We start from the raw sequence: 14232 nt of genomic DNA, 5'->3' as shown, positions 1-14232 counted from the left end.
GATGGTGGATTCTTACACTCGGATTTCCAGTGCCCTAATTTTCCACAGTTGTGGCAAGGGAATTTCTTTTTCACTTCCTCGATATTTCCTTTCCCCTTTCCCGGACCAAACCTGTGTTTATTTCCTGGGTTATTTGCTTGTTCAACCAGCTGAGCTTCCTGTCTTTCTGCAACTTTTACCTGTGCCCACATTGCCTTTTCTTTCAGTTTCCTTTGCTTCGCCTCAATCTCATCACTGAAGTATTTTGCATGTCTCAGGATCTCATCAATCTTTTTGCTCTGCCAGTCTACGGTATTCTGCCTGATCATTTCACTGATTTTAGGTCGTAAACCATACACAAATCTATAAACAAAAGGACTCAGATCCTTGTCACCCAAATGCTCATCTCCACTGAACTGTTTGAAAGCCAGTATTAGTCTTTCACAATAAGCATGGACTGATTCTTTCAATTCTTGATGTTTTCGATCTATTTTAACCCTTTCTGTTTCTTTGGGGGGTACCTTATTTTTCAAGAAGGCCATAACCTGTTCATACTTTTTCATGACCTCCGGATCTGGAGCTCCTGTCTTTGGATCTCTTGGGTATTCCTTAGTGGGCCAGTCTATGACTATTTTACATTCTGCCCACAGGTCTGCTGATACAATTATATCAAACAGACTATTCAGGTCAATCCACAGCACTTTTGACAATTTCACAAATCTGTCGACCTGTCCATACCACTCGACGGGTTTCTCCCTTAGTCGAGGGAAATCATTTGTAAATGACAAAATATCCTGTCTGGTCCATGGGACATGTACATACCCACCTCCTGGAATCTCCCTCATGGGGTAAGCTGTTACCGCTTTCTCTTTTTCTTTCAGAGGGAATGTCGAGTAAGTTCTATCTGCCCCATCCTCTCGCTTTCGGTACCACCTGTCTTTCCATCTTTCTACGTCTCCCCATTTTCTCAGCAAAGCAATCATCTCCTTGATCTGCCCTGTTCGGCCTGCATTGTTCAGATTCTCAATGTTCTTATCTGTAAAATCCACTTGGTAAGGCTTTTGTAAAGCTTTTACCTTGTCCATGTCAATTCCCGAATCACTGGCTATTCCTTTCAACCTGTCATGTATGTTCTTTGCTCTCCATGTGATACTTTTGCACAGGAAGAGGATCTCCCCTTCCTGATAATTTTTCAGCGTTTCTGTAGGGATTGTTCCTACAATCATCTCCTCCATTTCCATACGTAGCCTAGCTACATCAATTCCCTGGGATTCTTTTTCTTTCTTCTGCAAAGCCTTCAGCCAATCATTCAAATCTTCAGCAGTTATTCCCACAGATTTTTCTGCACCCCCTGGTTCTGTCACTCTTTGTGGTTCTAAGATTGATCCTCTGTTCCCTTCCACACATCCAGAATTCAAACTTGAGTTAGTCTGCACACTCAATTCTCCTCCACATATGGTATGTCTCCACTGATTTTCTCCCGTTCTCCACTGTGTTTCTCCTGCTCTTATTTCTGCCTGCTCCGGAGGAAAAATCAATCTATTGCCCACATATGGTACTGTCAAACCACTTTCGCCCGTCCTCTGCTTGTCGAAAATTGGCATAACCGGACCTATTGTCACAGGCACCGTAACTGCCTCAAGATTTTTAGTCAGTTCTCTGATTTTCTCTGTCAATTCAAAGGTAGTTCTTGCTAGTTCTCTGGTCTTTTCATCCTCAAGTTCATTCTCCCTTTCTATCTTTCTTTCTCTCTCTCTCTCTCTCTCTTTCTCTCTCTCTTTCTCTCTCTCTATCTCTCTCTCTTTCTCTTTCCGCCAGAGAACAACTGCTTTTCAACCCAGGGGTGGTACCCTCTGTCTTAATAATCCGCAGGGTATCTCTCATCGGGGTCACTGCTGTTCCTACCTCTGGTTCTCGTCTATACGGGGGTGGTCTTTTATAGAGCATGTCCTCTAAGACATCGTCATCAGACTCATTCGCCCCATATCTCCTGGTTTCTACATTATGTTCTTTCTCTGTACACTTCCTCCCTTCTGACTCCTCTGCTGTTCTTACAGGATATAATCCCTCGGTCATACTGGCATCACGCCACCTTCTCATCCGATCATGATGGGTTTCACGATCATACTTTCGCCCGAACATATACCTGTAACTTCCCCCACCCCTCTGCTTTTCTCGTTCATGCATTTCATCTTCCCATTCAGTCAATGCCTCAAACTACGTCGGCCTAGGCCTAGGCTCTAGACTCATCATCTGTTCCCGTAAATTCCTCAGTATGGCCAGATTAAATGAGCCATGTTCCGGGAAAGCTAAAACTCCATCCTCTTTCGTATACTTCACCCAGTTATCTAACCAAATACAGGTATGATACCCATACTTTGCAACCATCAAGGATGCAGGGGTTCTTATCGGGGGCAGTAACTGTCCTTCCCTAGTCACAATATCCTTATCCTTGTCAAACCAGTTCTTAACCTTACTAAACAAGGATTTCTTTTTCTTTTCCTCAGCGTGGTAATACATTTTTGTATTTTCCCCAACCCTTTTGTCCTTTCTACAACTGTATGATCTTTTGTCCAATTGCAGCACGACTCACACTAACGCACCAATCCTGGAGCGTCTACGTCACTGACTCAGTCCACGAATCCCAGCGCGACTCACACCAACGCACCAATCCTGGAGCGTCTACGTCACCCTGTATGTCTCCCAATCCTAGCGCGGCGTACACTAGCACACCAATCACCGTGCTTTCACCGTTCCAACCCACTGTCCAATCACAGCGCAGTCTCCCTGACGTCAGCAGTCGCTGCTCCTGTCTCCTGTCTCTCTCGTCTACCCCTCCTTAACAAAACTACTCGGTAGACTTTGTTTCAACTTCTACGAGTCTGTTAGTTACAACATACAAACATCTCCATTGTCTGCTTCGCTAGCCACAGAACAGCAAAAGACCTTTCCCACGAGAATTCCGCCTTTCCAGAGAGCAGCGCTTACCTCTGCCCTACTACAGAATCGTTACTTCCATTGATAAAGTAGCACATCCCTCTACTCTACCCTTCTAACAAGCACCAATTAACTGTTTTCTACGGAATGCTCCTAAGATTTTCACAATTAACCAGAATGCCTTCTCATTCACGCACTTTCACACCAGAAAATGTAGTACATTCACACAGAATTCTGTCTTTCCCGAGAACAGCAAACAGTCTGTCCTACTACAGAATTATATCACACGTTAACAAAGCAGCGCTTACCTCTGCCCCGTCCTTCTAACAAGCTCAGAGAATACCTATTACCTTTCTAGTGATAAGCGTTAACGGAATGCCATACGGACTCCTGAGACCTAAGACCAGAACTTCACAGATAACCTTTGCTATCATATACACTTCTCTCACACAGAAAATACGTTTCTAATGGCAACACACGGCAATGCTACCTCATCGAACCCAGACAATGCGACGCGCAACTTCAATTGTCACACATTTTCCCCTGTCTGCATACAGGGCCAACAATCCCACCTTTTTCCGAGAGCAGCACTCCCTCTGCTCTACTACGGAACTGTCACCGACTCCCTACGTCCCAGAAGCCGTACACAATACATAAAACTCAATACTCTTCGACATATAGTGTTAGTACAAATATCAATCAATAATCAACAAGCCTATATACACGCAAATTCACCAGATCAAGACAATAGTTAACCATCATTCTGCTACCAAGAAACTGGTGCAGATCGGAGCTTCCAAATACCCTCTACTTCCACGGACGGAGTGATCTCACAGTCACACACGCACACACACATCACACGCTGGTGGGGCCCATTACACCAACATTCATCCTACCACTCTTATCCGTGCCATGTATAAGGGGAAACACTTTCTGATACCTAACCAATCTGCATGTACTTTGAGGTCAATGGCATCTACTAGTTGCTATGGATCTGGTGAAAAACATGTCTTTACAATATGCAAATAAATTCAATAAACATGACAAGAAAATAACCACCCGACACAGAGATTCAAACAGAATATTTGTTTATCTAAAATTGTAAGGAAAGCCAATTAAATGCAAATTCATTTCTCTCATATTTACCTATTCTGGCTAAATGTCAGATCCTAAGTCAGAACCGGTCCTCAGAAAATACAATCAAAGTTTCTGGCCGTCATGTAGAGTCACCGTCCTCTCCGTCAGCATCGGGACCTCGGATCATCAGTTCGGGAAGAAGTGGCGCTAGACCTCTCTAGTCTACTAATATTTATACTAAAAATTACATTCTAAAATGTTACAATCATATCGAGCAAACGGATGAATGGCGGAAAATAATGTCGTCTTGGTACATATAGATACAATGCGAAATTTTCACACACATTGATCCTTCCAAATAATGAATAGAAAATAAGGGGTCCATAACTTTTTCGTTACTTCTATGGATGTCTCTTTTGGATAAAATTGTATCCAGTTGTGGGATCATTACAAGTTCATAAATTTAATATTTCGGGTTTGCAACAAATTCCATGTTCAGGGGCACTTGGCAGACTTCCTGGGCTTGTCGTCATGATCATGGCTTTTCAGTTCATCAAAAGTGCAAGGTCACGGGCAGTGTGAAGCTTCCTTGCAAAATTTCCATCTACTCGAATGTAGGCCGCGGATGGTAGCCATCTTTTGGTAGGCCACATTGGTCAACTTAAGTGAAATAGGACATAAAACAGAATTACTGCACGGAAATGATTATACAGTGTTACTCCCCTGCTAATACCCTTATGTGTATGTATTTATCTAGCCATTTGCGACATCAAAAGCCATTAATGCATATTAATTATAAGCGCAAAACACAATAACATCACATAAGCAACATCTATTTCTGTCAGTTTGCTCACCAACTTAGTTCACTTATTATTTTAGCCATGCAATAGCATTCCCACGTGTAATTCTCTTGTTAATAAGGTTTGTTAGACAAGACTCGACAAACTTTTAATGATTAATAATTAATCAGTAGTACTTTTAATTATAACATGCGAAAATGAAACAGGTATTCGGTTTTAAAGAAAAAACCCTGCTCCATCACCACCGCCGTAGTGCTAATATGTCGGGTGGACCCCCAGTATGGCGTCCAGGGGCCACCACCACAAGTTATGCGGTCCCATAGACCGCCAGTCTCGGAATTAGGCCCTTTATTCAGGCTGCCCTCACCTGGCTAGTCCAGATAACATTGCCACTACAGATGTGTGGTGCTCAGAGAAATTATTTTTGCTAGTAGCAAGTCAGAATGGGCCTTACACAAGGACCGTTTCAACCAACCAGAGAAATGTCGTGTTGGGAGCATTCCGATTGACTGCTAAGGAACAACCAGAACAGCGAATTGCACCTGACAGTATTTATGATTCTATGTGTCACCACAAAGTTACCACTTACAGTTCAATTAATTTATTACATGATTTAGGTAGATGCAAACCAAATGGAAAAGGTGAATTTGTACAACAGTACCAATGTGCATACACTAAGCATAAAACTGCATTGCCCTTCAATTGGCGTCTCATAAACACATTACAATTTGACAAAATTAACTTTAAAGTCTGTCAAAATAATTTTGCTAATCGATTTTATCAACTGACTTCGGAGAGCCCTCAACAGTTAACATGAACGATTCGTCATGAGATATTGACAAATAATAGTTAACATGATCGTGATATTCGCAGTGATATTTACAGAAGTTGATGGATTAGGATTTCATTGAGCATGCAACTTTCTTTCTATTACTAATACTCTTCTTGCTGAGTGTTTGTTCAGCCTCACTTTCATTTTTCGCTTTTAAAAAGTCCAGCTCATCGGGATTTAAACTAATGATCTCCAAACATGCTTCAGAACATTGTTTATTTTCAGCATTAGACCTTGCAGAAATAGTTTAAAATGTCACTGCCACATCAATGAACTGGGATTCATGCTGGTGGGCCTCCTGGGATACCCATCTGTGGTTGCAACACACACAACTGTTTGATTTATGTTTCTATTAAAAAAGAACACGAGTCTTGACCTACTCAGAAAAAGATCTTTAAAACTGAAAATCCTGTGCAGCTTTTTATTTTGCCTTATTTAACATGTGCTATGTTCATGCGTAGTCACCTGCTCACAGAAGTAAATAAACTAAATTTCTTTAACCTATAGAAACATCTTCTTATAGCCAGTGCACACTCTGTTGGAATTCACTCTTCTATGCCTGATTAGGCCAAACTGGACTCCAAGGACTGACTGCTCAATTGGGGATATTTCTCCGTTGTACCATATGGTAAGCATACTCAATGGAGATCCCTGGGGTTCTGCTCATTTTTAACATCCCTGTCGAAAGCACAGTTGCCAGATGGCTCGGTGGTCACGAGGGACAGGTGAACACACATTTTTGTATATCCATTTGGCTTGATTAAAGATTACATTTTCAAATTATTTCTGATTGGATGTCGCTTTCATTCTCTATTGAATCTCTATTGGGTTGCAGAGCTATCAGCAAGTCTTTCTTCAGTGGCAACACTCGTAGATCTTGACACGGCAAAAAGGGTATTTCTTTCCGGCCTAGTCTTCCCTGGAATAACACCATGGCTTCCGCTTGTCACTCCTCGTGGCTACCTTCAGCTTGCATTGGGAATGTCTGTATCAACTTTTGCCAACCCGTTTCTGCAAATGTGTTCAGAATTATCCCAAATGTACTAAAGGCAGCATCTTGATAAGTTAAACACCAACACGCTTTTTAAATGATATCAAGCATAAAATGAATGCAGAAGAATAATATGAATCAAACTGGGAACGAAAGAGAACTCGAAAAATAGTTGAAAGACCAGACAAACTTGTGAATCATTTTAACTCCAATGGAACTTTATTTCACATTTGTCATGCAACAATCATGCTAAATATGGCACTGAAAGTGAGAGTTTTACCTTAAACGGTGTTACTATGGTTTTATAATAGTATTAAACACCCCATATGAAGCAATCAGTGCTGTAAAATGTTTTGATGGGCCCAGGGTGAAACATTTTTGTGGGACCCATAACCCATGGTTTTTTAGCACTGTGGAAGTTTGAAAGGCAGAGTCAATCGGACAGCATTTTAAATCCGGAATTTACAAGTTGCATGCAAATACCTACATGGATTTTAATTGAATGTAAGGCTGTAAGCTACTTACATTCAATTAAAACCCTCCCGAGCTACTAAAATTCTTAAAGATGTAACAGTTGCCACACCAGACAATATTACATTAGTGATCATCATATGCACTGATTACCAGCATTGATCACTGCAGTACTTCAGGCACAGTTGCTAGTAGTAATGTAAACATGAGCAGTCAATGCGGAATGCCTCTATCTGGATAATTCACAACAGCCAAAGCTGAAGAACGTCTAGCACCAAGTTAATATTATTAGTAATAAGCCCACCCAACACCCTTTGATTTTTATCACTCAAGTATCATCTTTAAATATGTTTTGATAATTCAGTCGTTTTTTCTCCAAACATTATGAGTTCGAAAATACATACATTTCTGTCTCAATACATGCTTTTCAATTTTGTGATGCATGTATTTGTTCAAAAAAGGAAAAGTTTCCAATTTAGTTAACTAGGCTGCACACGGGAAAGCTGCTTACAGGGTGCTGGAGAGCTACCAGTGGCTCGCAAGTTACTGGTTGGAGAAGGCTTGTCTAGATGGAACACCGAAGGAGTTATGAGTTGGCAGTCTCCTAAACTCCTGATTGGATTGAGAGGAGGAGGATAACATTTCCTTCCTTATGATAAGGCTTTACTGATAAATATTCCATTTGTAGGTTGGAGAAGATAACTGATATGGAATTAGAATAGCTTGAGAGGCTTTGTTTCCAAGGAAAACTTCAAACTGAATTCTGAATTGCACACTGCTTTTTCTCTATTTATCTCTAATCATACCATGGCTTCCCTGGCTGCAGATGAAGCCCTGTGAGAAGAGGGGAAAATTACATATGTGCAGATAAACGTAGGAGGTTTTGCTTTAGAAACACTTCCTGAAAACCTCCTACTTTCTTATTTAATCAGCAACAGCATACATCATGGTTTAAATTTATGAAGGTTTAAGAAGGCCTGGATCACTGGCTTGAAAAACTAAGGGTTGTCCACATAAAGCAGTCTATTCTGTCACCATGAAAAAAATGTAAATACTTTGGGGTCGATTCCGATCCTGGTGAAATATTCCCCGTACGAATCGTATCCGGATTTTTTTACGTACGAATCGTACAAGTCCCGTACAAACTGGCAAGTACGATTCGTATGTAAAAAACACCATACGAATCGCATTGGGAATATACCCCGACACGTCCTCGGGTCAGAAAAAGTGTCCGACACATCCCCGGACATTTTTACGTACAACTCGGTAAACCGACATCCGAACGCGCAAGTAGGATCCGTCCCGTCCGTCCGAATCCACAACCGTATGGTAAAAACACCGTACGGAGCTAACCTCCACAGCAACCATGGAGACGTCCAAACATGTGCCTGCATACGCGCCGAACACCCCCCCATGTCTGTGACGTCCCCCCAGCCCCCCCCTATGTCTGCGCCGTACCCCCAGTCCCCCCGTATGTACGGTGCGGACCCCCACCCCCCGTATGTACGGTGCGGAACCCCACCCCCGTATGTACGGTGCAGACCCCCACCCCCCATATATACGGTGCGGACCCCCAGCGCGTAGCGCTGGGGGGCCGCACCGTACATACGGGGGGTGGGGGTCCGCACCGTACATATGGGGGTGGGGTGGGGGTCCGCACCGTACATAAAGGGGTTGGGGTCCGCACCCTACATACGGGGGTGGGGGTCCGCACAGTACATACAGGGGGTGGGGGTCCACACCGTACAAACGGGGGGTGGGGTCCGCACCGTACATACGGGGGTGGGGTGGGGTCCGCACCGTACATACGGGGGTGGGTTCCGCGCCGTACATAGGGGGGTGGGGTGGGGTCCGCACCGTACATACGGGGTGGGGGTCCGCACCGTACATACGTGTGTGGGGGTCCGCACCGTACATACGGGAGGTGGGGTCCGCACCGTACATACGGGGGTGGGGGTCCGCACCGTACATAGGGGGGGCAGGGGGTACGGCGCGGACATACAGGGGGGGCTGGGGGAGTGTCCGGCGCATACCGGGCCCCCTTTTCCTCATGCTTTGCAGCGTACTTAGCTTTACTGGCACTTTTTGTGTGCCGTAAAAATATAGCCGTCCGGAGTGCTGTCTGTACGAATCGTACTTGTTGGTACGTAAAAAGCTGGCTAACTCCGTCCGCATGTCGCGTACGCGCCGTCCCAGATCCCATTTGTATGTGTTTTTGTGTCGGTCGGTGTTTTGTACGACTCGTAAGGAAATGGTGTTTCCGTACGAATCGTACTTGCATGTTTGTATGGTGTTTTTACAGGGTACGAGTCGGACGGAGAAAACGCTCCGACCGACGGTTCGTAACCGGTTTGTCCAGGATCGGAATCGACCCCTTTGTGTCAATAAAACTCCATTTCAATAAATTGTTTAGGCATATGTAGATGATTAACAGTTTAAGCACAAGGGGAAAAAGCAGGGCAGACAGTTGGCAATCCTGCATTGTATCATATCAAAATATTGTTGACATAGAAGGAGGCTGATAAATGTTAGTGTATAATCTGAGTATGTGAAGTAAACAACCTGGAAAGTTCAAAACAGCTATTGCTCTATCTAGAAAGTTGGGGGAAATACATTTACTGAAATCGCCTGTAGTTATGAGGCACACTGAATGTATTTAAGTAATTGGTAGTTTATTAATCAAAGGGAGAGAGCAGGCTAGTACATCCTTCATAACCAAAGTCTGCACCAACTATGTATCCCTGACCGTCATCTCTACATTCCACATAGAATCTCATATAAGCCATCCACTATGACAACCTGTTGTGTTGAGTTGTAACTATTATCTCGGCATGGACCTTTGATTCTATTCTAGAGTGCTTGGGTCCATGCTGTGCGATCTATGGGCAGTTGGTTGATGCAGACAGGCTGTATCAGATGTAATCTGGTGGTGTTACTTCATGTGCCATTAAAATTTGTTTTACACCTTCTTGGATGACGCAGCATCTTTAACAATTTGGCGGCGATCTGTGATACCGGGACCACCATACGGACCAATGTGTGCATCTCTTTATTGAATTTTTTGGGGTGGGATTTTGGGTTACCGCCATTTTAATTCAGTTCCAGCCGGCTTACTGTCTACACTATCGTGTATTTACTGCCTGCGCTTTTGGATTTTTTTTTTGCACCTTTGGAGTGTTTCTTGTGTGCTTGCCGTCTTACTGGGAGTTCGGCATCTTTCAAAATTTCACCGGAGACTCATCGCTACTTTGAGGATTCCACATTTCCAACAAGAAAACTTTACCTTCATCTTCTAGAAGTGTGACATTTCATCTCTTCAAGAAGTTACGAGCACTCCTTTTCCTACGTTCATCTCATTGGCAAGAAGTCACCGCACTCTTGCCCCTACGCTCCTCTTGTTGGTAAGAAGTTTCGTTGGCAAGGAGTTGTGGGCACTCTGGATCCTATGTTCATCTCGTTGGCACGTTTACGTTGCACACTACATCTTTACGTGCGTTACGTGCCACCATTTTTATTTTGCAAGTTTTCCCTAGCAACCGCATTCACTACAAGACACGTCAAGCGGTATATACGCTGCATAGTTGGATTCCTCATACGGATTTGCATACCGGGATGTACACACACCTTTGGACATACAGTGAGATTCTCCCCTTGTAATTGTACATTATATTGTCTTAAAGGGTGAAGTGTGGACACTTTTTTTTTTTAGCAAACAATTCCATTTGATTATCATTACTTCGCTTTGGCAGACATTACAGTTTTCAGTACAGTTTTAAGTATTTCTTTTTTTGGTTATTGTTATATATGCAAACATGTCTACACAAAATTATAGCTTAGCTCCTCCTCAGTGTTTTTGGCCTGCTGGTAGTTCTCCTTGTATGAAATTGCCAGAATGGAAGGCGTATTTTTTAAACTATGTTGAAACTTCGGATTTCCAGGGAAAAATGTCAGCCGCACAAAAGGAAGGAATTTTTTTACATTCTGTAGGACCTGAAGGCCTTAAAGCATTTAATCAAATGGCAAGAGTTGGTGGGGGTAGTGATCAAAATGTGTTTTCTACAGCAATTAATGATTTTGACCGTTACTTTTCAACAAAAGTTTGTATTGGCATCTTCAGGTACAAATTATTCCAAAAAAAGCAAAATATCGATAAGTCAGTGGACAGTTATGTTTCTTCATTAAGAACATAATCTCTTGATTGCCAATTCAGGGGGCAATAAGAGGATTTCATTAGAGACCAGGTGGTAATGCATGTAAGAGACTCTGCCATTCAAGATAGGTTGTGGGTGAATGGCGATTCTAAACTCGATGATATTTTAGCAAATGTAAAAAAGGCTGAAATGTTGTGTAGAAGTGCTAAAGAAGTGAAAGTTGAAGATAATAGTAAAAGTAGTAGTACAGTTGCTAAAGTAGAAGGTGCTGGCATAAAAGTGGACAATTACAATAAGAAAAAAACAGGAATTATAAAAGATCGCAATGCTGTTGCTGACAAGGATAAGCTCAAGTGTTACAGTCGCCATAGCAAGTTCCATTTGGCGAACAACAAACGGTGTCCGGCCATTAAACAAAAGTGTCATTGGACATTTTGCAAAAGTGTGCAGGAAAAACAAGAACAAAAAGGTGAAGTGTGTTGAAGAGGGTGAGTCTGGTGAGAGTGATGGTGACAGCAAGGACACAGATCTTGAGAGGTTGTTTTTGTTAAATATTAGAGATACGTCACCTGTGATCTTGAACATTGACAATACAGCAATTAAAAAAAGCCTATTTGTGACATGATGATTGGTGGAGTGGAAGTGCAAATATATGCTGACTCTGGATCTCCATACTCCATAGTGAATGATCGTGTGTGGAAATCAAAGTTTGTAACCAAACTGGGAGATAATTTAGAGCCTTCTGACATCAATCCAGAGGGATATTCAGGAGAGAGGATAGAAGTAATTGGTTTCCGTATTCTTGTATTCAGGTTTATAGACCGTGAGTCCGTGGCTGAGTTGTATGTATCCAAACAAGGGCCTTCCGTTTTAGGATGGTACGAACAAGGGAAACTTGACATTATATTAAATCACAACAGTTCTGATCCCGTCATGGTTGTTGGAAAGTGTGACGAATGTGGTAAGGACATGTTAAATAGGTTCTCAGAGGTTTTTCTGAGACAGCATTGGTGAATTGGTCAATTTCAAAAACAAGATCATTTTAAAGGATAATACTTGTCCTAAAATTTACAAGGCAAGAAATATCCCTATAATGGTGAGGAATTAAGTGGAGAAAGAACTTAATAAGTTAGTTGAGAATGACATCATTGAAAGAATTGAATCTTCAGAATTGGTGTCTCCCATTATGGTTGTGAGATGCTCTAATGGGAACATCAGATTATGCATTGATTTGCGCTGTCTCAACAATAATATTGTTATCAATCAATTTCCTTTACCTCGCATTACCGAAATGTTAGCATTAGTAGGCAAAGCAAAGTTTTTATCTTGTATTGATCTTTCAGCTGCTTACCATCAGATCGTGTTACACGACAGCTGTATAAAGTACACTGCTTTTATTACACCATTTGATTGTTTTCAATTTAGGTTTAAAACGTTTTATTGAGACAAAACAAACCATGGGGGAGGGGGATAGGAGGGCAAGATACATGGAATACAGTCAAAGAAAAAGGGTGCAACTCCAGAGGGTTGGCAATAGGTAGCGCGGTGGGTCAGGGGGAAAAACACAGTAAATGAAAGCTAGAAATACAAGCTGTGAAATCCCCGCACGCGTATCCGACACCCCAAATCTAAGCAATAAAACCCCCCCCCCATCAACACCTCAATAGAACACAATCCCCCCCCTCCCATCCCCCATCCTCCCAGTAACGAAACAACAACACTCCCCCCCGCCCCCCCGTCCTATGGTCCCGCATCAGAGTAATCCTAACCAGGAAGCCCCGCACCCCCCCCCCTCCCCGGGGGGTCCCCGTCTCACATGTAAGCTAGTCCGCCGGGGTCACCGGCGGCGTCAGCCTGAGAAGTCTAAGATACCTCGGGCAGGTGAGCTCCCGGAATTCAGTGGACAGCAGCGCTAGAAAGGGTTGCCATAGCTCTTCAAATTGGTCTATCTCCCCCGCAACCGTAAGCGACAGCTTCTCCATCCCCAGCACATGCCAGAGCCTATGCAACCAACCGGTGATGGAGGGGACGGTGGTTGTGCGCCAGTGGATTAGAATGTTCTGAACCGCAGACCCCAGCGCGATTGCGATCTGCCTACCCCTGCGGGACTTCAGTGGGTACATTAGGTCATTGGGGAGGCCCAACAGGACATACGCCGGGAGTCGCGGCAGCTCTATCCCAAAGTGCTTATCCACCTCGTCCAAGACTTCCTTCCAGTAGGTGGTCAGCACTGGGCAATCCCAAAGAATGTGTGTAAGGGTACCTTCCTGCCCGCAGCTCCGCCAGCACCCCCTGTCAGTGTGTTTATGCATTTCATACAGTCTCTCCGGGGTGTAGTACCAGTATGTGGACACCTTAGTAAAGGTCTCCGTAAGGCCCGTGTGATATGCAGAGTGCCGCGCCCGATACGCAATTTTGTCCCATTCCTTGTGGCTGAGTGTCCTACCCAATTCCCTGTGCCAACGCTCCCTCCCCGGGTTGTAATAGTGAAACGGCGGGGGTTGTAGGTATTTGTACAGATCGGTGATCAGTTTAGCGTCGGAGGTCCGAGTAGCCAACCACCTCTCAATCGGTGTAATTGGACGGGCGGCGGTGGCACGCACCTGGGGCTGGAGGGCCCAATGCCGAACTTGCATGTAGCGCAATCTGTCCAGCTCCGTCAGGCCGAACTCCTGGCGGAGTTGCTGAAAAGGAACCACTCCTTCCGGGCCATAGATCTGGAAGAGTGCCCTGCAGCCCGCCTGCACCCAGTGGGAGAAAACCCCCGGCTCCATCCCTGGGGAGAAGTCCGGGTTGCCCGCAATGGGCGTGAGCGGCGAAGGGAAGGTGGTAAGGCCCCGGGCCTCACAGACCGCGTCCCACACACGCAGGGGGACCCGCGTAACAAAGGAAGCGTAAAGATTAGGGGGGCGATGCGCGCGGCGCAGGAATGGAACCTCTTGTAAGGTGCGGCCCGCCACTGCCTGGTCTTGGAAGAGCCAATGTTTGTCGGAC

This window comes from Triturus cristatus, chromosome 11, assembly GCF_964204655.1.
Source record: "Triturus cristatus chromosome 11, aTriCri1.1, whole genome shotgun sequence".
Lineage (NCBI taxonomy): Eukaryota > Metazoa > Chordata > Amphibia > Caudata > Salamandridae > Triturus > Triturus cristatus.
This window is presented reverse-complemented; position numbering follows the sequence as displayed.